General features: G+C 43.9%; 1 protein-coding gene across 2 annotated transcripts in view; it reads left to right on the forward strand.

Annotated features, from left to right (window-relative positions):
- The first annotated feature begins 13,488 nt into the window (after positions 1 to 13,488).
- Positions 13,489 to 25,612, forward strand: part of LOC105491802 (doublesex and mab-3 related transcription factor 2) — a 52,979-nt gene continuing 40,855 nt past the window's right edge. For both annotated transcript variants that reach the window (XM_071077726.1, XM_071077728.1), the window contains exon 1: positions 13,489 to 13,546. The gene's annotated coding sequence lies outside the window, so the exon portion shown is untranslated. The remainder of the gene's footprint in view (positions 13,547 to 25,612) is intronic.

Genomic DNA, 25,612 nt, shown 5'->3' on the forward strand with positions numbered 1-25,612 from the left:
TCCTGGGCCTGACTTGTTGAGTCAGAATCCCTGGTAGCCTAAGCAGTAGATTTTTATCATCCTCTCCAGGTAATTTGTACACTCACTAAGATGTGAGAATGACCTCCCTCTTCATCACATCCTTGGGTTTTCTTTTTAGATCTCGGCCATGTAAAAGGGCTGAAGGCTATAAACTTTTATGCTGAGATGTTAAGCCTTTTCTCCCCCATTCCCACCTACTTTTCTAGGGCAAGGGTAAACATCAACATGTAAACAGTCTTAGAACATACCCTGGATCTAGTTCAAACAATGTTGGCATCAATGTCAATTATTAGGTTGAGTATACATTTGGGATCAGACTTGCTTGTTTCTGGAAATTTGGTTGGTGAAGGACCTGGTAAGAGCTTAAATGTGCTATTCTTTCCCCCAAGGGGAGGGCCAGAATTTTTGGCACTGCTGATCCTTCTGGCTGTCCCACAATTTCCAGTTTACTAGTGACATCTGGGAATAGGTTTTGCCCTCGAGATTTGAGCTTTAAGAAATAGCAACATTCTTGCTGATGGGGGGTGGAAGGAAGTAGTTTTATAGATGAATTGAGAAGCTAGACATTTGTTAGGTACATGGATATGGTTGAAATTAACGGTAGGGCAAAGTTGAGAGGCACAGGTACCACAGAGAAGGGGCAGTGATTCTGGACCACTGGTCCAGGCTGTTAAGTTCGTCAACAGGCTCATAAGAGCCTAAGAACATTTCAAATGTATAAAAAGAAACAGGACTAGAGAAGGAGGTAAGAGGTGTAACAGTCCTGTATTACCAGACTTGCTCTTTAGGGACTCAAATCCCAAGGTCCCTAGCTTGCCCTAAGGATAGAGGGGGTGGGAGCGGCGGGAGAAGGAGCATCTTGGGAACATTTGTTGGGTGCCCAGAAAACAGGCTTTGACTGCATTTGAACTGACATATTTGAAAAATGAACTTTATTTCACTGCATACTGTTTCAGTGATTCATTTTTTATATGTGCATTTACTCAGCAGAAGTGAGTCGAAAATAAGATGGATGCTAAATTTATATGTTAATTTTAATATTGAAGCTATCTTATATTTGAAGAATAAGATCAATGCTTCAATTTCATTTCTTATGTGGTACTGAACGTTGTCATTACTGGAAAAAAAAATCACTTCTGAATGCATCCTCCCCAAATTCTAATCTCAGAGGGCAGAGGAGGCTCAGGAGAGGCAATCTTGCCTTTTGTTGATGGTCTATTCTGGATATGCTTCAATGTTCCCACAGTATCATTTGCTATTTCAGTGTGAAGGGTAAATAGGAAAGGTAGTGGTTTTCCCTTAAATTACAATGGAGTTTATTTACTAATTGGATTCTGAGAGTTTGCTGAGACTGTTAGGCTATGTCAAGAGTTTCATAAATCCCATGGGCAAAGCCACTGGACTTAACCAAAAGTAAACTAAGCAGTTATTGAGAAAAATTATCACTTCAGAAGACTTGAGTCACTGCTTGTTGGTTTTAGACCATGACCTCATCCTGCCACTGTGATTAAAAGGAAAGATTCCTAAGATCTGTGAAAGTATCTCTGTCTCCTAGCCAAATATGGCAGAACCAGATGTGTGATGGTTGCTATAGAGGGAGGGTGGGTGAGTTAAACGTGGGACTTTTCTCAGCCCCAGGGGCTGCTATGGCAATACCAGTGGGCTCTGTCCTCACTAGCAGACTGCTGGCTGTCCATGCAGCCCCTGGCTTTCCTTGTTGCTTCTGCCTTCAGGGATCACTGGGTGAAATAGGCTGCTGTGGTGGCTGTCCATTTTGTGTATTGCACCATGGGTCCAGCCAAGGGGCAAGTGGGGCCTCAGATCCAGAGTGGGTGCCCTTTTAAAATTTGTCAGACCAGAAAATGTGCTGTTTTAGAAGGCTTTTTCTACTTTGCTCAAATGTATACCAACATCTAGCAGAGACCCTAGAGAAAGAGAGAAAAAGAAAAATGAATGAGTTGCTAGAGAACAGCTTGAGCATTGAAAGGAATAGCTGTGAAAGCCATGGATAAATAAATCTTTGTCAACCTATCTCCTTTGGCCTGTCCCCCTTGAGAAAATAGGAAGTAGTCTCAATTAGAGTTTCAAAAAAATCTCACTCAATGGATTTGAGATTAAAAATGAAGGGAGATGTTGGAAAGGAAGCTGGGAGAACTAGCCTTTATTGAGCATCTACTACCTGCATCTGTTAGGTCAGCCCACCATTCTGACCTCAGTATATCTCTATGGATTGTCCCTGATCTAAAACCAGCTCAGGCCACCAGCAACCAGGTGGGCATACATCATTTGGGGCTGCCTGAGTAGACAACAGCAGATGTAAAACAACACGAATGAATTAATATGCCCACAGCAAACACTGATTTATGCAGTTTTCTTTTCTTTTTCTTTTTTTTTGAGATGGAGTCTCACTTTGTCACCAAGCTGGAGTGCAGTAGCATGATCTCGGTTCACTGCAGCCTCCGCCTCCCGGGTTCAAACAATTCTCCTGCCTCAGCCTCCGGAGTAGCTGGGACTGCAGGTGTGCACCATCACAGCTGGTTGATTTTTGTATTTTTAGTAGAGACGGGGTTTCACCATATTGGCCGGGATGGTCTTGATCTCCTGACTTCGTGATCCACCCGCCTTGGCCTCCCAAAGTGCTGGGATTACAGGTGTGAGCCACTGCGCCCAGCTGATTTATTTATTCAGTTTTCTATCTTCAAGACAGCCCTGTGAACCAGCATGTCTGCATATCTCTAATACAGTAATATTTGAGATTCACTGCAGATCCTGAATCTTCAAGAAATATTATGTCTAATGCAGCTTAGTATTAAAGATATCTTATTGTATCCAGAGTTTTGAGAATTGGAATAATGCTTTGTATACCACTGTTTATACCCTTAGAGAGAAAATCTTACTAATCCAACACTGATTTAGTCAAATTAGCAATTCAAAGCACCTGCTAGGTATTATTTTGAAACATCTAAATCCAACCCAAATGCAAATTAATTTATTAAAAAACAATTCTAGCCAGGCACGGTGGCTCACGCCTGTAATCCCAGCATTTTGGGAGGCCGAGGCAGGTGGATCACAAGGTCAGGAGTTTGAGACCAGCCTGACCAACATGGTGAAACCCCGTCTCTACTAAAAATACAAAAATTAGCCAGGCGTGGTGGCGTGCACCTGTAATCCTGGCCACTCGGAAGGTTGAGGCACGAGAATAGCTTGAACCCGGGAGGTGGAGGTTGTGGTGAGCCGAGATCATGCCATTGCACTCCAGCCTGGGCAACAAGAGCGAAACTCAATCTCAAAAAAACCAAAAAACAGAAGACAAAACAAAACAAAAAAACCCCGATTCTACCCAGAATCCCACATTTTCCAAAACTGGTTTGGAGTTAAGTGAACACAGGAGCGAGCATTTAAAAAGCACTTATTCTGGCTGGGTGTGGTGGCTCATAGCTGTAATCTCAGCACTTTGGGAGGCCAAGGTGGGAGGATCACTTGAGCCCAGGAGTTTGGGACCAGCCTAGGCAACATAGTGAGACCTCATCTCTACAAAAAATTTTAAAAAGCTGTGGTGGTACACACCTGTAGCCCTAGCTACTCGGGAAGCTGAGACAGGAGGATCTGTTGAGCCCAGGAGTTCGAGGTTGCAGTAAGCTATGCTTGTGCCATTGCACTCTAGCCCAGGCGGCAGAGCAAGACCCTGTCTCTTAATAATAAATTTAAAAAGCACTTACTCTGTGCTAGCCGTTGTTAACATCTATTAACTCATTTAATCCTCTCAACAACCACATGAGGTCAGTAGATCACCATTCCTGTTTCGCAGATGAGGAAGCAAAGAAGTAACTTTCTCAGGGTCAATTATCTGGAAGGGGTGGATGTGGGCTTTGGTCTCAGGACTTTGGATCCAGTTTATGGGCTCGGGAGTTCACAGGGCTTTTTGGGGCTCCTGGACCTTTGCCCAGCTACTTGGCTTTCTCCTGGGCCCGAAGCCGCCTCCATCAGAGGTGGGAGTTGCGGCCGTGGCTGTCGAGGGCAACCCCCGGGAGCCTGAGAGGACATGGCGTGAAACCCTGCAGGTGAGAGCGACCAGGACCTTCCCTTTCCCTGAGCCGCCTGCCTGAATGGTCTTCCTGGCTCTGCTGCCCCCTGGAGGCCAGTGGAGGTAAATGCGTGAAGTCAGCATTTTCCCTCCGCTTGTTAGTCCTCCTCGTTCATCTCTTGGCCAAACCAGAAAAAGATGTGAGGGTATTTCAAAGACATCTTTACTATATTTCATTTAACTCAAATTCAAGGATCCCTCTCCCAGGACAGCTGTGACTACAGACCATGGAATTCATATTTCCCCACCCCACGGCGCAGGACCGGTAGGGGATTTCCAAGAAGCCCCTAGCCCATGGGGCCCTGAAGACCCTCCTAGAAGTTTCAGCCTGGCTGATGACATGCATGCGTGTTGACTATGGCTTGCGGCTTAAACTCAAATGTGAATTATCTCATGCCACCATGGAGGAAATGTAATTTTAAGACACAAGTTTATTAAAACTGCTAGGCAAGTAATAGCCAGGAAAACCATTTCATTCATATTTTCTCCAAGTGGCGTCTATGACTCACTGGATCTGGAATCCCCTAAAGTGTCTGTTCAAACAATTTAGATTCTGAATCCATCTTTAAATCTTCTCAACCAGAACTTCTGGGAAGGGATATCTCCCTCCCTCCCAGGAATCCACAATTGCAGTGAGAACCTTGAAGTCCACTCCTGTCCTTGAAGTCCACTCCTGTCCAGGGAGCAGCCCTAGAGAACTCAGGCCCTCCAGTGAAGGAGGAAAAGGCAAATCTAGTCGTAATACTTGAAGTATATTGCTCGTCTTTAAATTACCCACCCAGGTGACTAAAACACTCTCTCAGGGTAAAAGCACATGTGAATTTGTCCAAATCATTGTAATAAGGCTCCCGGGGCGGGGGCGGGGGCGGGGGGTGGTTAGCACCAGTAATCAGCAGCAACGAATACTACTAACTACATCATCCCCACAGGGCTTGGGGGGCAAGGACAATTATTTGCCCTTCACAGTTATGGATTGGTTTGACCAATTAAAAGAAAAATTACCCAAAGAGAATTTTTCTTTTTTTAAAGTCAGAGTGAGACCCAGTGAGAAAGCATTTTGAAATGTGGGTGGAGGACCCAGTTGTCTTACGAGCGTGCCTTTGAAGGAGGAGGAGGAAGAGGGCAAGGAAGGAGCATTGAAGATGAAGACTCTTTGGACAAAGAGGGGCTTCCGGCATGTTCGGTGGTACAGTTCTGACCCTGCCCAATCATGGGACTGACCTGTGCCACCATATGGGGGTGGTTCGAGGCGGATGGTAGCATCTGGGATCTCTGTTTGGCTTCCCGGCTGACAGGAATATCCTCTGCAGCTCCACCAGGGAGCAGGGTGGACAAGGTGAGATAGTTAAGTCTACAGGAAGGAGGGAGGATTGTGGTTTCTGAGCAGGCCTCCCTCTCCCAAGGGGTGGAAGGGAGGCCTCGAGCAACCTCAGCTGAGCTCCATAGCTCCGGCCCCCACCAGCAGTAAGGGCACGATGAGTGTTCGGAGGACAAGTGAAGTGAGCCCACCTGTGCTCTGGGAGCCCCAGCATCTGCTGCAGCCATCATGGCAGGGAGAGGAAAGGGCACGGCCGAAGCCAGCGCGGCCTGCAGAGGATCCACCCATGGGGAGTGGGCGTGACCCTCAGGGAGCGGAAGGGACAGGGAGAATAAAATGCATTGCTGTTGTGGCCTAAAGGCCTCCCACCTGGAAGGAAGCCAGGGGAGCCTGATCAGACAGCCGGTTCCAGTGGTCATTTGCCCAGGAGAGTAGCCACTCTGTGGGTGGGATCAAGTCCTTCCTACATCATCCCAGACAGTTATTCACACACCAGAGCTTTGGTGACTTGCTCTGAGCCTAGCTGGACCCAGATACCTTGGTTTTCCAGATTTCCTGATAAATTAGCACCAAAGAATAAAGAGCTCATTAACTGTCTTGGTCCATATATAACACACCAGTTAAACTTGAATTTCAGATAACCAGTGAATAATTTTTTAGCATAAGCATGTCCCAGGCTGAATTTGTATAGGTATATATTTTTATGTGTATGTGTGTGTGTATATCTATATATATATTTGTAGAATATAACTGTGTCCAGGGAATATTACATAAGTATAATATATAATATAATACTGATACATATAACATGTGATATAATATATAATACATAATATTCCCTGGACATAATTATACTCTATAATAAATGTATTGCCTATACATACTTATACTAAAAAATTATCCATTGTTTATCAAAAGTTGAATTCAACTGGGCATCCTATGGTTTTGTTAGCTAAATCTTATAATGCTGCCCGAAGCGATGTGTCTGTGGTATGACTGTAGCTGTCGCCACAGTCATGTCCCTGCAGTTAAGAAAACAGGAAAGGTGAAGTGGTAACAAAATGGGCTGAAGGCCTAATGCAGTCCTCAGGTGTATTTTGTTTGATTAGTACAGAGTTTTTGTTTTCATTTTCAAATGATTGCCAACATTGAAAAATCCAGAGATCTCACATATGCACCAAGTGTTTAGGCGCTTCTGGAAAAGGTGGAAGATCTGTCAATATTGTACGGAAACAAATTAGATGTTCCCTGCCTTGGTCTCACTCATTTGTGCTTCTTTCCTGTCGCTGAATTTGGGACAGATCCATGTAGGGTATTCGATTCCCTAAAATTTTCCCTAGAACAGGCAGGAACTTTTTTGGGGGTGCTGAAATCCCTGAGTGCCTGTTGAGCCTGACCAGGCTGATCTAAAGCAGGAGGGCTCTTTACCTCTCCCCCTTGACATTTGACCTGGAGACTTGCTCCTTATAAGGCTTAGATGTGACCTGGGACAGGTCCCTAGCTTCTCCCAGGGTCTCTGTTTTCATCCCTAAAACGAGCAGACAACTGTCCATGTTTCCCAACTTTTTTGTACCAAAAGTTCTGTTTTGTCAACCTTATGCCACTGTGGTTCCAGTTTTTGCTTGTTTGTTTGTTTTATAGAATGGTTCACCAATGTGTGAGTCATCCTTGCTAATCTTCTCTGTGGCATTCTGATTTTGGTATGTGTGCTGCTGAAGCGAGCGCATGGACCTGATGCTTTCAAAGATCTGTCTACCCAAGCGAATGGCGTATATTACAATCAGCCTGTAAATTCTGACCAGCCTGAAAGCTAACTGGTTTCATCACACCACATGGGTCAAATTCCCTCTAAAAGCAAAAACATTTTGTAAGCTCCTGTAACCTTACTGAAAACAGGGATACCTTTAAAGCCAGGGTGGGTGCGGCTAGCCTAGGCTACACTTCAGTAACACACTCCAAAATTTCAGTGGTTTAACACATGAAAGTTTATTTTAAAACTTTAACCCATGCAGAATCTGCCATGGGTTTGGCAGCTCTCTAGGCAGTGACACAAGAATTGTTTCCTTTTTTTTTTTTTTTGGAGACAGAATCTTACTCTGTCTCCTACGCTGGAGTGCTGTGCATGATTTTGGCTCATTGCAACCTCCACTTCCCAGGTTCAAATGATTCTCCTGCCTCAGCCTCCCGAGTAGCTGGGATTACAGGTGCACACCACCACGCCTGGCTACTTTTCTGTATTTTTAGTAGAGGAGGGTTTCACCATGTTGGATAGGCTGGTCTTGAACTCCTGACCTTGGGCAATCTGCCCTCCCAAAGTGCTGGGATTACAGCCACTCTGGCTTTAGTTTCCTTCTTTACTGTGGCTTGACCATTTCCACACGTGGTTTGCTGGCAGGCTTTCCAGGTCCTCGCCTCTGCTCACATTTCATTGGCTGGATCCAGTTTGGTGGCTTCACTTAGAGGAAGGGACCAGGAGGTAGAGTTTTTTGCATGCCTGGGAAGCTGTGGAGAAAAGCACACAGTGAACACTAAGAGGCGACACCACAGGGACATGAGCCCTTTCAGCTCCAAAATCCTACCTTCTGTCATTCTTCAGAGTGGTCACATCGTGTGGTCTGTAGATATGCTGGCGTGACCTTTAAGATGACTGACTGCTGTCAAGCAGAACAGACGCTATAGATATGTTGAGCTTTAAGTATTTCCAAATCCCATGTTCCCTTCCTGATGATAATAGCTGCATCTTTCTTTCCTCCCTCCCTCCCTCCCTCCCTCCCTCCCTCCCTCCCTCCCTCCCTCCCTTCCTTCCTTCCTTCCTTCCTTCCTTCCTTCCTTCCTTCCTTCCTTCCTTCCTTCCTTCCTTCCTTTCTCTCTCTTTTCTCTGTCTTCTTTCTTTCTTTTTCTTTCTTTCTTTCTCTCTCTCTCTCTCTCTCTCTCTCAGAGTTTCACTTTTGTCACCCAGGCTGGAGTGCAATGGCTCGATCTCTCCTCACTGTAACATCTGCCTTCCGGGTTCAAGCAGCTCTCCTGCCTCAGCCTCCCAAGTAGCTGGGATTACGGGCACCCACCACCACACCCGGCTAATTTTTGTACTTTTAGTAGAGATGGGGTTTCACCATGTTGGCCAGGCTGGTCTCGAACTTCTGACCTCAGGTGATCTGCCCACCTCGGCCTCCCAAAGTGCTGGGATTACAGGCATGAGCCACTGCACTGGCCATAGCTGACTTTTATTTTGTGTGCGTGTATCAACTCACTTATCTTCACAATAGCCCTAAAAGGCAGGTACATTTTTTTGTTGTTCCTGTACTATTTTTTTTTAACAGGAATTGTTTCATAGATTTTAAAAACAGGCTCTGTCCTCACGTGAACGGACATGTTTGAATAACCAACTCGAGTCCACTGTGCTCTGTTTCAGTGATGCATTCTTGATATGTGCATTTGCCAGCGGAAGGCCCAGAATCGCTAAGCTACTGCTTCAGGGTTATGCAGACGCTGGTGCCGAGCTGGATTTTCCTCTCAGAGTCACATCCCAGAGCCCGTCATGGGCTGAAACGCAGGGGCTCTGACATGCCCATCCTCCAGAGTCTGCTCCTCGGGATTTCAGAGACCAGCTCATCAGGAGAGTGAAGCCTGAGTGTAAGATGAAACTGGCATTAAGTTGACCAGCTACTGTAAGTTGGCTTTAACTGGCTGTGAAATATTTTACCCCTACAGGGAGCTTTAACTGTGTTTTGTTCTTTTTGCCGTTTAGTGGCCCACGTTCCAGTGGGTACAATTTCCAGCTCCCAGTCCCAGACTAGCACCTAATTAAAATACGATGTTTTCCCTTCAAGCTTGGTTTGAAAGTCAACTGACAATTTTTTTTGTTTTCTGTGTTAGGAAATTGTTTTTATTTTTTGAAAAGGTCAGGGATTTAAGAGCTCTAAAGTAAAAAGACATAAAAAGATTTACAGTGAAAATTCTCCCTCCTCCCAGCTACCTGAGTGCAACCAATGTTATTAGTGTCTTGGGCATCCTTCCAAAAATATTTTATTTTTAATTTTCTTTTTAGAAACAGGGCATTGCTCTATCACCCGGGCCAGAGTGCAGTGGTATGATCACAGCTCACTGCAGCCTCGACCTCCTCAGGCTCAAGTGATCCTCCTAATCTCAGCATCATGAATTGCTGGGACTGTAGCCACACACCGCCATGCCCAGCTAATTTTTGTTACATATTTTATTTTATTTTTTTGTAGAGACAGCATCCTACCATGTTGTCCAGGCTGGTCTTAAACTCCTGGACTTAAGTGATCCTCCTGCTTCAACCTCCCAAAGTGTTGGGATTACAGGCATAAGCCACTGTGCCCAGCCCTTCCAGAAATGTTTTCTGCACATGCAAGCATAAGTATTCTTTTTTCATTTTCTTTAAAAATTAACTATATACACAGTTGTTTTACCTTGCCTTTTTTTTCTGTCCACTTACTGTGTTTTGGAGATAGTTACATATAATTATAAAGATAGTTTCTTCATTTAAAAAATTACGTAGTATTTGGCTGTTCCATAGTTTATTTAGCAGTCCCCTTCTGATAAATATGTTAAGTGTTCAAGTCATGTACTATTAAACGATTTAGTAATAAATAACTTTAGACAAATGTGATTTGAAGTGGGAGCAAGTGTAAGATGCATAAATTCGTGGAAGAGGAATTTCTGCAGCAAAGTGTACACACGCCGGTAATTTTACTAGACATTGCCGATTTGTCCCCTTATAGGCACTGCTCCAGTTTATACTCCCGCCAGTAAAGTACGAGAATGTCAGTTTTCCCACATCCCCAGTGAGTGTGTTTTCAATTGTAATTTCCCACAACTTGAAAATCTCAGTATGCTTTCATTTGCATTCTCTTCTTATGAATGGAGGTGAGCTTCTTTTCATATGTTTCAGAGCCATCTGCATCAACGAGCATCTCTTTCTTGGAGTGCTGGAAGAACACTTGCCCTCGAACAGGTCTGTGACCCAAGCTCAAAGCTGGCAGAACCCATCGCAGCTTAACCACCAGGGTTTGTAGCTAAATGCCTCACACGAGGCAGTGGTTGGTTTCTGCAGCGTGTTCTCATTAGAAATGCTTGGTCGCTGAAACCAATCCTAACCAGGCTGATGGCGCCATCTATCTTTCTGAGATGGGTAAATGGAATGCAATGCAGTTTGACAAGGGGGACGTTTGGGACCTGACACGGATGATTTCAGGGACCTGACGCTGATGATGAACTCTGCCAGGGGCTGTGGATGTGTTCCATCAAAGCTGAAAATATCATCAACTTACTGAATTGTCTTTCATCCTACCTGATGTCACTGAAGTGAGCATATCTTTTTTTTTTTTTTTTTTTGAGACGGAGTCTCGCTCTGTCGCCCAGGCTGGAGTGCAGTGGCCGGATCTCAGCTCACTGCAAGCTCCGCCTCCCGGGTTCCCGCCATTCTTCTGCCTCAGCCTCCCGAGTAGCTGGGACCACAGGCGCTGCCACCTCGCCCGGCTAATTTTTTGTGTTTTTAGTAGAGACGGGGTTTCGCCGTGTTAGCCAGGATGGTCTCGATTTCCTGACCTTGTGATCCGCCCGTCTCGGCCTCCCAAAGTGCTGGGATTACAGGCTTGAGCCACCGCACCCGGCTGAGCATATCTTTCTGATTTTTAAAAAATGTTTGGCCAGGTGCAGTGGCTCATGCCTGTAATCCTAGCACTTAGGAAGGTTGAGGCAGATGGATCGCTTGCGCCCAGGAGTTCAAGACTAGTCTGGGCAACATGGAGAAAGCCTGCCTCTGCTAAACAGTAGACACAAAAAATTCGCCGGGTGTGGTGGTGAGCACCTGTAGTCTCAGCTACTTGGGAGTCTGAGGTGGGAGGATCACCTGAGCCCAGGGAGGTTGAGACTGCAGTGAGCCGTGACTACACCACTGCACTCTGGCCTGGGTGACACAGTGAGACCCTGATTCAAAAAACAAACAAAACAAAATTTTATTTTTAAAAAATAAAAGGCCCACATATATAGAGAATAGTGAAATGAACCCTAATCTACACATCACCAACATTAAGCAGTTATAAAGACTACACAACACGTGATCCGTCCATCCCATTTCCTGTTTCTTCCTTTTGGTTGAGGTAGGTAGTCTTTAAAGCAAATAATGTCATTTCACCCTTATGTACTTCAGTAAACATCTCTAAAAATGGACATATTCATATATAATTACAATGCCATGATCAGATCTGACAAAATTAAAAGTAATTCGTTGGTATCATAAGACCGAGTTCATAAAAATCTCCGAGTTGTCTCCAGCCTCGCTCCCCCTTTACTGTGGGTTTGTCTGATGGGGGTCCACATGCTGTATTTGGTTCTATGTTTCTTACGTCTCTTCATTTGCACAGTGGACTCCTGCTTTGTGAGGAAACGGAGTCCACTGCTCAGCAGAATGCTCTCCATTCTGAAACTGTGTGTTCGCTTCCTCGTGGAGTCACTTAATTTCTTCCCGTATCCCCCATGCTTCCTGTAGAGTGGAAGCAGATCTAGAGGCTTCTTTGACATGGGTGCAAATGTTTGAGGGAGGTGCACTTCCCAGGAGATGCTGGTCCACTGCCTACTGCGTCACTTCCGAAGGGACACAGAGGGTCTTTAGTCCATCAGGCAAGATCAGTGGGGGTCAGTAATGTCAGCCAGACCCCTCCATTTCAAACTCCACCTTCCATCTTTTCTCTGCAACTTTTCATTTGCTCACTATGTTGCTGGAAGCAGTTATTTCAATTAGGGATTGAAAGATGGGGATTTTCCTTTTTTTAAAAAACATTTTTTTTGAGAGGAAGTCTCCCTCTGTCACCCAGGCTGGAGTGCAGTGGCATGATCTTGGCTCACTGCAACCTCCCCTCTCCTGGTTCAAGTGATTCTCCTGCCTCAGCCTCCCGAGCGGGATTATAGATGTGCGTCACCACGCCCAGCTCATTTGTGTATTTTTAGTAGAGACGGAGTTTTGCCATGTTGACCAGGCTGGTCTCGAACTCCTGACCTCAGGTGATCCGCCCACCTTGGCCTCCCAAAGTGCTGGGATTACAGACGTGAGCCCCTGCACCCGGCGGGAATTTTCTAATTCTACCATTCCTTCCACATTTATTAGCTGGAGTTTTTTCTTTATATAAAGAAAACTAGAGTTATTTTGTCACCTTGGAATAGTTTATCTCATTGTTAAAGTGGCCAATGACTTCCTCAGCTTTCTTGTTTTTGTAAGTAGTCTATCCTTCTCCAGTTGAGGAAAAAAAAAGAGCGTACTATGTTCAGACCATGGAATTAGCCTAGGAAAGAAATAGCCTTCTTTTTGGCTTTACTTATTATCATAGAATGTTTAGCACCAGATGTGTGTGAAATTTCATGATTACTAATGGATCCTTTTTAGTTGCAGGCCTTACCCTTTCTCCCTGACTGTAGTCTTTTCCTCAGGGTCTGTCTCCCCGAATCAGCAAAAGCATTGAGCTATAAAAAATATATAGGCTGAAGTATCATCACTGAAATCACATTCCTTTTGCTCCAAAGCCAAACACCGCTTATTTGGATGATATTTGGATAATATGTTGCAATGACTCTCAGTTGTGTACACTTTGCTAAGAATTAATGCAACTGGCTTGCTTTCCATTTCACAGATTAATTTACTGAGGAAAAACAAATGTGTTTGCGAGGTGATGCGGGAGAGACAGGCCTGGAAAGGAAGTTGCAAAAGGAGGGAGTTGAATCACCAGGTGCAGGGCCCTTCCTAGATGGTTGTGGAGGCAGCTGTTGTTTTTTCAGCTAGTAGAAGCAGCTGATAGCATTTCATGCTAAGAAGAGATACTAGGAAGAAGGAAGAAGAGAAAGATGTCCTGGGAACTTTTAACTGCTAAGGAATGGGTTAGGTCCCCGCTTATGGGCACCTGAAATACCCATTCTTCCCCTGCCACACCGTGTCTCTGTAAGATGTTTTTGCTGCAAGTCACAGAAGACTGGACTGAGAAAGGCCGCCGTGTAGACATGCGCATTTCTGAATAAATACCGACTGGGTGGTGGTATAGCACAGTGGTTCCGTTCACAGGCTTTGGAGACACATCTAACTGGGTTCAAGTCCTGGTTTCATCTTCTGGGTAAGTGGCTTTAATCTCTTCAGCCCTCAGTTTCCCCACCTGTAAAATGAGGTAATAACAAGGCCTCAGGGCTACTGTGAAGATTAAGTGGACTTGAGGCCTTTAACACATTTCCTTTCATATAAGCCTTCAATATATAATAACTTTGAAAAGGTGAAAATAAAAAATGGAAAAGATTTTTTACTTCAAAAGAGGATTCTACCAGTTGGTAGAAAAAGATTTTATTTTCACTAATCCAGTGGGTAGAAAGACTCCTCCAGGTATCCTTCTGTCATGCAAACAAGAGTGACCTGGTCAGCCACCAACAGCTGGATGCCCCTTAGACATTGCTAGGTTGTTCTGAATGTCAAAGCTTTCTGGCTTAATGCGGAGGAACGGGAACTCTTACATACTTTGGTGGGAATGTAAATTATTAGTGCAGCCATTATGTAAAACAGTATGGAGATTTCTCAAGAAACTAAAAATAGAACTAACATATGATTCACCAATTCCACTACTGGGTATTCATCCAAAGCTTAGGAAATCAGTGCATTAAAGGGATATGTATACCCTCTTGTTTATTGCAGCATTGTTCATAATAGCAAACATGGACTCAACCTAAATACCCATCAATGGATGAATACATAAGGAAAATATGGTACATATACACAATGTAATACTATTTGGCCATAAAAAAAAAGAGTGAAATCATGTTATTGGCAGCAACATGGGTGGAACCGAAGGTCATCATGTTAAGTGAAATAAACCAAGCACAGAAAGACAAATGTCAAATGTTCCCACTCATATGTGGGAGCTAGAAACACTGATCTCATGGAGATAGAGAGTAGAATGACAGACACTAGAAGCTGGGAAGGGTGTGTAGTGGGAGATGGGGGTAAAGAGGCTTGGTTAATGGATACAAACACACAATTAGAAGAAATAAGTTCTAATGTTTGACAGCAGAGTAGGATAACCAGAGTTGACAACAAGGTATTGTATATTTCAAAAAAGCTAGAAGAGAGGGCTTGAAGTGTTTGAAATACATATAAATGATACTTGCGGTGACAGATATGATAAAAAACCCGACTTGATCATTACGCAGTCTATGCATGTAACAAAAGATACACGTACCTCATAAATATGTACAAATATTTGTGTATCAGTAAAAAATAAATGTTTTAAAATGGTAAAAAAGAAAGGCTTCTGACCTGATGAAAAGCAGCTTCTAGCAGCCCTGATTTTTCACTTCCATCATTTTCATTCTACAGATCTAAGCCTTGTTCCCTAAAGCAGGGCTGAAACAAAATCCTCACCAGCACTGGGCCGACACTCTGTGTTCCTCGAGCCAATGGCGCCATCTTGTGGTGCTATTGCACTAACACAGGCTGGCCCTGGGCCCAGGTTTTGTGGCCACTCTCAGAGTTACCCTGAGTGTTCCCAAGAATAAGTTTCAGTGACGTCTTCTTGTTTTTCACACTTACTAAAGTGCAGTCAGCTGCCTGGCCTCCCATCAGCTCCTCAGAAGATGGGAACATTGCTCACTGTTCCTTTCTTTCTGGCTGTGCCTCACTCCTGTGCCTCTCACTGTGGCATGCCGGTGACATGCTGGTGATGGCATTTCTCTGTGTGGCCCCATTTATCCTTGGGAGAACTGATGACAAATGATAGGTACCTATGCAAAAATCATATGTCTGTTCTGAAGTAGGATTTAAGGGGATGTTTCTATCTTTTCTATGGCCTTCCTGGAACCCTAAGAATTTGTGAATGTCCAGTTGCTATAATTACAAGTGGCTAACTTCAGGGTCCAATGTGTGATTGGCTCTTACTCTGTGATGATCTGACCTCACTCCACACAAATGCCAAGCAATTTCCAAAAAGCGTAGTCTCTGTACATCACCTTCCATGCTTTAGACAGGACATCTGCCACGCTGAGTCTGAGGACACGGGGCACTAAGCGTACCCGAGGCCAAAGCATTAGCTGAGTTAGCTCTAAAAGTTCACTACCAAGTGTGGTCTAAGGAGAAGCAGCAGTACCATCACTGGGAGCTGGATAGAAGGCAGACTCTGGAGCCACGCCCTAGACCTACTGATTCAGAATCTAGACCCTAGAGATTCAGAATCTAGACCCTAGAGATTCAGAAGCTAGACCCTAGAGATTGGCACACTCACTAACATTTGAAAAGCACTGAACTGGGGCAGTGACTCTCAACTTTGGCGTAACAGTAGAATGACCCAGAGGGCTTCTAAAGATCCTGATACCTGGCCCTCGCCCCAGACTGATTCTAGTTTCTGGGGGTGGGAAGTGGTGTGGGGGTAGGACAAACATTGAGAAAGAGGTTGATCATTTAGAACAGGGTCATTCAGTTACCCAGAGTTGGATTTTATCACAATGAGGGTACAGGAAGTTGGCCTATAGCTCCTTCCTGAAGATCTCACGAAAGGAACAAAAAGTGCCAAAACACAGCAAAAACTCTCCAGTAGTAAACAAATTAAGTTAAGGGGCACAAATTCTTGTTAGAAACTTTAAACCATGGCGGTCAAGAAAATAAACGGGGCCGGGCGCGGTGGCTCAAGCCTGTAATCCCAGCACTTTGGGAGGCCGAGACGGGCGGATCACTAGGTCAGGAGATTGAGACCATCCTGGCTAACACGGTGAAACCCCGTCTCTACTAAAAAAATACAAAAAACTAGCCGGGCGAGGTGGCGGGCGCCTGTAGTCCCAGCTACTCAGGAGGCTGAGACAGGAGAATGGCCCGAACCCGGGAGGCGGAGCTTGCAGTGAGCTGAGATCTGGCCACTGCACTCCAGCCTGGGCGACAGAGCGAGACTCCGTCTCAAAAAAAAAAAAAAAAAAAAAAAAAAAAAAAAGAAAATAAACGAAGCTTCTCGTGTAGACCACACAGGTATCTACCAATCCCACCCTGCCTGCCTGGAGTGTTTCAAGAAAAGGAGGCTGGTGATGAAATTCTGAGAATTCTTACTAATATCCACCAATGTAAAGAAAAGAAAACCTGTGGAGTAAATAGGCAGCCTGTGGGAAAGGTTAAGAGTATTGTGATTTTTTTTTTTTCTGAGGCAGAGGTCTCACTCTGTCTCCCAGTCTGGAGTGCAGTGGCGTGATCATAGTTCACTGCAGCCCTGAACTCCTGGGCTCAAGTGATCCTCCCATCTCAGCTGCCCAAGTAGCTGGGACTACAGGGCAGGCTACCACACCTGGCTAATTTTTAAAACAATTTATCGTAGAGATGGGATGTTGCTATGTTGCCCAGGCTGGTTTCAAGCTCCTGGCCTCAAGTGATGCTTCTGCTTCAGTGCCCCCAAAGTGTTGCGGTCACAGGCTTGAGTCACCACACCCAACCTGAAAATGTGTGTTCTAACAAGCCCTCCTGGCAGTCCTGATGCTCACTAACGTTTGAAAACTGCCGACGTTAAACAGTCTCCAAATTGTGTTCATAGCCACTTCCGTGCTGCCACCTCTAGCTTGCTGAGCTCCAGCTGAGGAAGGTGGGTAGGGAAGGAAGTTTCTATACTGTGGTTCCTACCACGCTGACTGCCCACAAATCAACTGGGGGTAAAGCACCCAGGAAGGAGCTGGTTACAAATGCTGCTCACAAGAGTGGGCCCCATGTTGGAGGGCTAAAGAAACCTCATCGTTACAGGCCTAGCACTGTGCCACTCTATGAAATTAGATGGTGTCCGAAGTCCACTGAACTTACAGCTCAAAACTTCTTTTGCAGCGCCTGGTGAGAGAAATTGCACAGGACATCAAAACAGATCCGTGCTTCTAGAGTACAGCTATTGGTGTTTTGCAGGAGGCAAGGAGGCCTACCTGGTTGGCCTTTTTTTGTTTTTTTGAGATAGAGTCTCACTTGGTTGCCCAGGCTGGAGTGCAATGGCCTTATCTCAGCTCCTTGCAACCTCTGCCCCAACTTCCCCCGGGTTCCAGCGATTCTCCCACCTCAGTCTCCTGAGTAGCTGGGATTATAGGCGTGCACCATCACACCAGGCTAATTTTTTTTTTGTATTTTTAGTAGAGACGGGGTTTCACCATATTGGCCAGGCTAGTCTTAAACTCCTGACTTCAAGTAATCTGCTCGCCTTGGCCTCCCAAAGTACTGGGATTACAGGTGTGAGCCACCACAGCTGGCCTGGTTGACCTTTTTGAAGATATCAACCTGTGTGCCATCCATGCCGGACATGTAACAGTTATGCCAAAAGGCATCCAGCTAGCACGTGGAGAACGGCTTAATAATCTACCATGATGAGAAACACGTTTCATTCTCAAGAAAATAAAAACCCTCTTCTTCCTGTTATTGGTAGTTGTGAACATTAGACATTTTTTTTTTTCCCATGGGGCCAAAGGGTACCTAAGTATATGATTGTGAGTGGAAAAATAGGAGACAGAAATCAGGTATGGGCAGTATTTCCATTTTCATCTGTGTGTGAATTGTTAATATAAATGAGATGTAAAGCATTCATGCAAGTCAAAAGTTTTGTCGAACAAGTTTTAGCAGTTCAACTTTATAGCAATTACAGATACACCTGTTAAATGTTTCTGAATGATGCCAGCATTTGAATTTTTTAAAACAAGCAAATTTCTTATTGACCACAACTAACTGGTGTTTGTAGCACTTTTATCACACAGCAGATTCCATCTGCAGACTTTTCTGAGTTGTCCTACATGCAAGTACATGTTTTTAATGTTGGCTGTCTTCTGTGCCGTTCCTGTATCAAAATACATGAAGCTATAAAAATTAAGACTCCAGGTGATTGTTGCTCTCTGAGAATGTAAATCCAGTATTGTCATGTCTTTTGATTTTGTTTTCCAAAGAGAAGCTAAAATTCTGAAATTTTATGTCTCACCTCCCAGCTTTTAAATGTTGGCAACAAATTTGCCTTTTTGAAAAAAAAAAAAGAAAAAAGAAAAAAGAAAAAAAATCAGACAGAACAAAGAAAATAAAAGTTTGTTTCATGGGGTGCTAATTTTGTGCCACTGATTGTAGAGCATCTGGATGGCATTGCCCACATTAAGCATGAAAAAGATGAAAAAAAAATGACATTGGTGGGCATGGTGGCTCAAGTCTGTAATCCCAGCACTTTGGGAGGATGAGGCGGATCACCTGAGGTCAGGAGTTCGAGACCAGCGTGGCCAACATGGTGAAACCCCGTCTCTACTAAAAATACAAAAATTAGCCGGGCATGGTGGCAGGTGCCTGTAATCCCAGCTATTCGGGAGGCTGAGGCAGGAGAATCACTTGAACCTGGGAGGTGGCAGTTACAGTGAGTCGAGATCATGCCACTGCACTCCAGCCTGGGCGACGGAGCAAGATTCCGTCTCAAAAAAGAAAGACATGAAAATGTATAGAATATTAGAGAAGAAAAGATACCAGAGGGACAGAACACACAAAGATAGATGAACAAGCTAGTGTAGAAGAGAAAAACACCCACAGGAAAAGAGAGCTAAAAAACTGAGATGATACAACGGCAAGAAAATGGAACTATTGTACATTAGGAGACTTTGGACATATCCCTGTTTTTCACCTGCCAATAGATCAACAACGCGGCAACTAGTGAACACGCTTTTCAAAGCCAACCAGTCGGTGTCAGGTCTCCCTTCTGAAAGTCAGCCAGTCAGGGAGGGACTCACTTCAATTAAACAGGCCTCCAAGTGCCAACCAATCAACAATAGTGTCATCAATGACGTTTGCCCACCTACACCCCTGGAAATCCTGTCTCTAACTTCTACCTCCCCCTAAACCCTGTATGAGATTCATAGTCAGTTCTGCTGACCAGCACAGTTCTCTCTTATAAAGCAGTAACTTCAGTTTTGTCTTTTTATCTTATATGTTGAATAGCGGTCTCATCTGACAAATTCAGGAATGAAAACGTTGAAGTAAAAGAAAGAGGTGGGTGGTGAGAAGTGAATAATGTAAATTAGAATTAAGAATAAATGACCACGAGGTTTGTGATCACTGAATAGGACATAAATATGTTATAAAAGACAAGATAACAAAACTAACAGTGACAAAACAGAAGTTTGGGAGAGGGAAGTGGGAAGAAGTTTAAAAAGTTTAATTTTCTGATTTTTATATCTGGCATCATTCATCAATATCTAAAATTCAGACAAGGAGTTTAAAAATGATTCTGACATCTTAATGTCTTCTTTTTTTTTTTTTTTTGAGACGGAGTCTTGCTGTGCCCCAGGCTGGAGTGCAGTGGCGCGATCTCGGCTCACTGCAAGCTCCGCCCCGCCGGTTTCACGCCATTCTCCTGCCTCAGCCTCCCAAGTAGCTGGGACTACAGGCGCCCGCCACCTCACCCGGCTAATTTTCTTGTATTTTTAGTAGAGACGGGGTTTCACCGGGTTAGCCAGGATGGTCTCGATCTCCTGACCTCGTGATCCGCCCATCTCGGCCTCCCAAAATGCTGGGATTACAGGCTTGAGCCACCGCGCCCGGCCCTTAATGTCTTCTTAAGTTATTTTTGTTACAATAAAATGTAAATATGCATGAACATAACTAGTTATAATCTTGATAGCCTCATAGTTCTTATACAAAGCAAATACAAACAAAGCCAATAAAATTCAGATGATCAATTATTTAAAAATAGATTTTGAGTACAGCATTTATACAGAAAAGAGCGCAAGTCACTGGCTAGTCAATGTATTTTCACAAGGTGAACACAGCCATGCAATCAGCACCTGGGCCAAAGCCTCCTCTCTTTCCTACTGCCAGCTCCTCCAGCAGAGGCAACTCTCAAGGTGGTTTCTGACACCATAGATTCATTTTGCCTTTTTTGAACTTTATAACAGTGGAATCATAAGGTTTGTCCTCTTTCGTGACTGGCTGCTTTCATTCAGCATTATGTCTGCGGCCCATTCATCTGTATTGTTGCGTGCAGTTGCTTATTTTCATTTTTGTACAGTATTCTATTATGTGACTATACCACATTGTATCCATTCTACTGATAGTGGGCATTTGAACTATTTCTGGGTCTGGTTACTACAAAGAATGCTTCTGTGAACATTCTTACACATGTCTTTTGGTGAACATATGTACATATATCTGTTATGTATATTCGTAGAAATAGAATTGCTCAGGCAGAGTATACATATGTTCAGTTTAACTACATGCTGCCAAACAGTTATCCAAAAGTTTGTAGCAATTTATACTTCCACCAGCAGTGCATGAAAGTGTCAGATGTTCTACATCCTTGCCAACAGTTGGTACTGTCAGTCTTTTACGTTTTAGCCATTTTGGTGGGTGTTTCGTGATTATCTCAGTGTAATTTTATGTGCATTTCCCTGAAAACTAGTGATGTTGAGCACTTTTTCATATGCTTATTAACCATTCGGATATTCTCTTTTATGTAGTGTAGATTCACATTTTCCCATTAAAATTGGTTTATCTGTCTTTTTCTTATTGATTTGTAGAAGTTTTTAAATATTGTGAATTCAAGTCTATTGTTGGATGTATTAATAACAGAAATTCTTAATTTTAATCAAGTCCAAGTTTATGAAGGTATTACATGTTTCCATCTAGAACTTTACTGTTTTACATTTCATATTTAGATTTGCAATCCATCTGGAAAGGATTTTTGTGTGTCGGGTGAGGTAGGGGTCAAGATTCATTTTTCTCTATATAGATTTCCAATTGGCCCAGCACCACTTATTGTGAAAACTCTTTTTCCTCCACTGCATTGCATTTCTGCCATAAATTAAGTGACTATAGGAAGGTTTGTTTTTGGACTATTTCCTTTGGTTAATTTGTCTGTCCCTCTGCCAATATCGCATTGTCTTATTGTAACTTCATAATCAGTTTTGGTATCTTGCCATATAAGCTGTTCAATTTTGTTCTTAAAGATTTTATGGACTTTTCATGGTGATTTGCATTTCCACATATATTTTCGATTTGGACAGAAAGACCTGCTGGGGTTTTGATAGGGACTAAATCAGATCTATAGATCAATCTGGGAGGAACTGATATCTTTACACTATTGAGTCTTCTGACTCAGACTGTATCTCTCCATTTATTTAAGTCCTCCCTAATTATGGTCAATAATATTGTGTAGTTTTTTTTTTTTTTTTTTTTTTTTTTTTTTTTTTTGAGACGGAGTCTTGCTCTGTCGCCCAGGCTGGAGTGCAGTGGCGCGATCTCGGCTCACTGCAAGCTCCGCCTCCCGGGTTCCCGCCATTCTCCTGCCTCAGCCTCCCGAGTAGCTGGGACTACAGGCGCCCACAACCGCGCCCGGCTAATTTTTTGTATTTTTAGTAGAGACGGGGTTTCACCGTGGTCTCGATCTCCTGACCTTGTGATCCGCCCGCCTCGGCCTCCCAAAGTGCTGGGATTACAGGCGTGAGCCACCAGCGAGATCTCACATATATTTGTTAGATTTATTCCTAGATATTTGATTTTTGATGCTATTATAAATAGTACAGGTTTTAAAGTTTCATCTTAAAATATTTTCTGGGACTGGGCATGGTGGCTCATGCCTGTAATCCCAACATTTTGAGAGGCTGAGGCAGGAGGATCACTTGAGACCAGGAGTTTGAGACCAGCCTGGGCAATGTAGTGAGACCCTGTCTCTACAAAAAATACAAAAATTAGCAGGGCATGGTGGCGCATGCCTGTAGTCCCAGCTACTCAGGAGGCTGAGGTGGGAGGGTTGCTTGAGTCCTGGAGGTCGAGACTGCAGTGAGCCGTGACTGTACCACTGCACTCCAGCCTGGGAGACAGAGTGAGCCACTGTCTCTCAAAAAAAAAAAAAAAAAAAAAAATCCTTACTGATATATAGAAATGAAATGGACTTTTTAACCTTGCCCTTGTATCTAGTGACTTTGCTAAATTCACTGATTAATTCTAATAGTTTATCTGTTGTTGTTTTCTGAGTTTTTAACTTCCATAATCATATAATCTGATTCTTCCAGGCAGTTGAGCTGAGGGTGAATTACTTTATCCAATCTTGGATTGAGCTGGATTTCTGTATTTGTGAATGCTATTCATTATCTTTAATCCCAGAGTAGAGGCTTTCAGGGGTCTTAACAGAAAACCTGAGGTGTTTCACAGGACCTTTCCTCCAAAACCCCAATTTTGTCTCCCCAGCTCCAAAAGCTCTGCTTAGTTTCTCTGCCTCTTTGTCACCAACTATATAGTGGAAAAAGCTTGAAGGGAAAAGGAGCCAAATGTCAGGTCACCTCTCTGTGCCTCTTTTCTTTCTGGGATCTTGACTGCAGATATCTCTGCTTCCTTTCATTTTTTAAAAATTTATTTTTATTTTTTATTAAATTATTATTTTTGTTTTTTGAGACGGAGTCTCGCTCTGTCGCCCAGGATGGAGTGCAGTGGCGTGATCTCAGCTCACTGCAACCTCCATCTCCCGGGTTGGAGTGATTCTTCTGCCTCAGCCTCCTGAGTAGCTGGGATTACAGGTGTGCACCACCACACCTGGCAAATTTTTGTATTTTTCGTAGAGATGGGGTTTCACCATGTTGGCCAGGCTGGTCTCGAAATCCTAACCTCAGGTGATCCTTCCACCCAAAGTGCTGGGATTACAGGTTTGAGCCACTGCGCCAGACCAATTAATTATTTTCGAGACAGAGTCTTGCTCTGTCACCCAGGCTGGAGTGCAGTGGTGCGATCTTGGCTCACTATGACCTCTGCCTCCCTGATTTAAGCAATTCTCTTGCCTCAGACTCCCAAGTAGCTGGGACTACAGGTGTGTGCCACCACGCCTGGCTAATTTTTGTATTTTTAGTAGAGACGGGGTTTCACCATAGTGGCCAGGCTGGTCTCAAACTCCTGACCTCAAGTGATCTGCCTGCCTCGGCCTCCCAAAGTGCTGGGATTATAGGCATGAGCCACTGGGCCTGGCCTATTTTTTATTTATTTAATAATTATCTTAGTGGGTATGAAGTGGCATCTCATTGTGACTGATTTTCATTTATTTAATGGTTAATGATGTTGAGCATATTTTCGTGTGTTTATTGGCCATTTGTATATATTCTCTGGAGAAATGTCTATTCAGATCCTTTGTCTATTTTTAAATTGTGTTATTGTCTTTTTATTATTGAGTTGTAAGAGTTCTTTATATAGTGTTCTATCTAGACTGGATTTTGTTACAACTCAATAATAAAATATTTTTGACCATTCTGTGGGTTGTCTTTTTGTTTTCTTAATAGTGTTGTTTGTAACACAAGTTTTTAATTTTAATGAATTCCAATTTATTTTTCTTTTTATTGTTTGTTTCTTTGATGTTGCATCTAAGAAGACTTTGCCTAACCCAAGGTCACAAAGGTTTGCTCTTATGTTTTCTCCTAAGAATTTTATAATTCTAGCTCTTACACCTAGGTCTCTGATCCTTTGGAGTGAATTTTTACTTATGGTAGAAGGAAGGGATCCAACTTCATTCATTTGCACAAAAATATGCAGTTGTCTTGGTACTATGGTCCCACATCCTTTAACTAGTCCATCACGTTCTCCTCCATGACCCCAGGACCCCTCATCATGCATGACCTCGTGCTCACCCCTGGACTGCTGATCCCTGGGACATCACCCTCATGGTGCAAGTGGTTCTTGTCCAGTCTTCTCCAGGACTTGCAGTAGATTAGAAATTACTTCACTCAAGAACTTGGTCAGGGTATGCATTGCTGTCTTCACTACTTACTGCAAAGTAAGGAGTGTAAGAGTCTAATGTGGAATATATACAATTTTGTGGAAAACTGGGGGTATGTAGTGGTCAGGCTACTATAGTACAAAGGAGACCCACCCCACAGGCCCCTGATTTTCTGTGGCAGAAGGGAATGCACGGTCTGGCAGCCAGCAGCCGGCTCCACTCCAATGCTTGCTGTTTCTATGGAAGCCCTGGCATTCATGTCTGTTCCCCCACTGGGGGTTCTGATGGGTGCTCACTCTTGCCACTATCGTCATGAAAGCAAAGTGACTTGTTTTTCCCCAAAGGGAACATTATGAATGCAACCAAATGCCTGAAGATTTCCTGCGTGTCCAATGCCCATCCACCAGGAGGCCTGGTTTTAAATATTCTTTAGAACTTTCCTTGTCACTCAGAGTGTGTCACTTCTACTTCTGTTTCTGTAAAGTGGGGAATTGTGGTCTCTATCTTTAAGCATTAAGACAAAAATACTCCTACCCTGATGAATATGGAGAGCTGTGTTCCCACAAGTGTCTTTCTTGGGCCTGTGTTTCAGCAACAATGGCTTTTCCTCTGGAAGATTCGTGAAAACTTCTGCTGATTAGGAAAGACCTCATCCACTCCCACTCCACCCTCCCCGTGTTACCAAGCAGACGGCAGAACCGGCGCTAGGAGGGAGTGTTTAGCCACCAGAGGGAAGACTTTCTGGGGAAAAGTCTGATAACCAGACTCTGATGCCCGGAGCCGCACTGGGCATGTGACCCCAGCGGTGGGGCGTCTGTCTTACATTGTCAAGTGGTGGAAGATCGCAAAAGGAAACATAGCAAGAAATTTAGGTAGAGCATGTGTAACAAGTTGAGAAAACGTGACTGGACTGTACCCTTCAGTGAATTTGTCTTGAATGGCTGGTGAACCTCCACATTTATTGAGTTATTAATTCAATCAACCAATATTATTGTGCACCTACTATGTGACAGGCATGGTGCTAGTGACTTGAGATAGCAAGGAACAAAAAAGTGCAGGGATCTTGGAGCTTATAGTTCAGTGGGGGAAATTTGGAAATAAATACAAATAAAGATAAAGATAAACTACAGGGCTGGGAGCAGTGACGCAGGCCTGTAATCCCAGTACTTTGGGAGGCCGAGATGGGTGGATCACGAGATCAGGAGTTCGAGACCAACCTGGCCAACATGGTGAAACCCCGTCTGTACTAAAAATACAAAAAATTAGCCGGGCATGGTGGCAAGTGTCTGTAATCCCAGGTACTCGGGAGGCTGAGGCAGGAGAATCACTTGAAGTCAGGAGGCGGGGGTTGCAGTGAGCGGAGACCGTGTCATTGCACTCCAGCAAGGTAACAATAGCCCGACTTATTGGAGGAAGACTTTCCTGAGTCTGTAACATTTAAGCACAGGCTTGAAGCGGGGAGGAGAAGGCTCTCAG

This window comes from Macaca nemestrina, chromosome 14, assembly GCF_043159975.1.
Source record: "Macaca nemestrina isolate mMacNem1 chromosome 14, mMacNem.hap1, whole genome shotgun sequence".
Taxonomy (NCBI): Eukaryota; Metazoa; Chordata; class Mammalia; order Primates; family Cercopithecidae; genus Macaca; species Macaca nemestrina.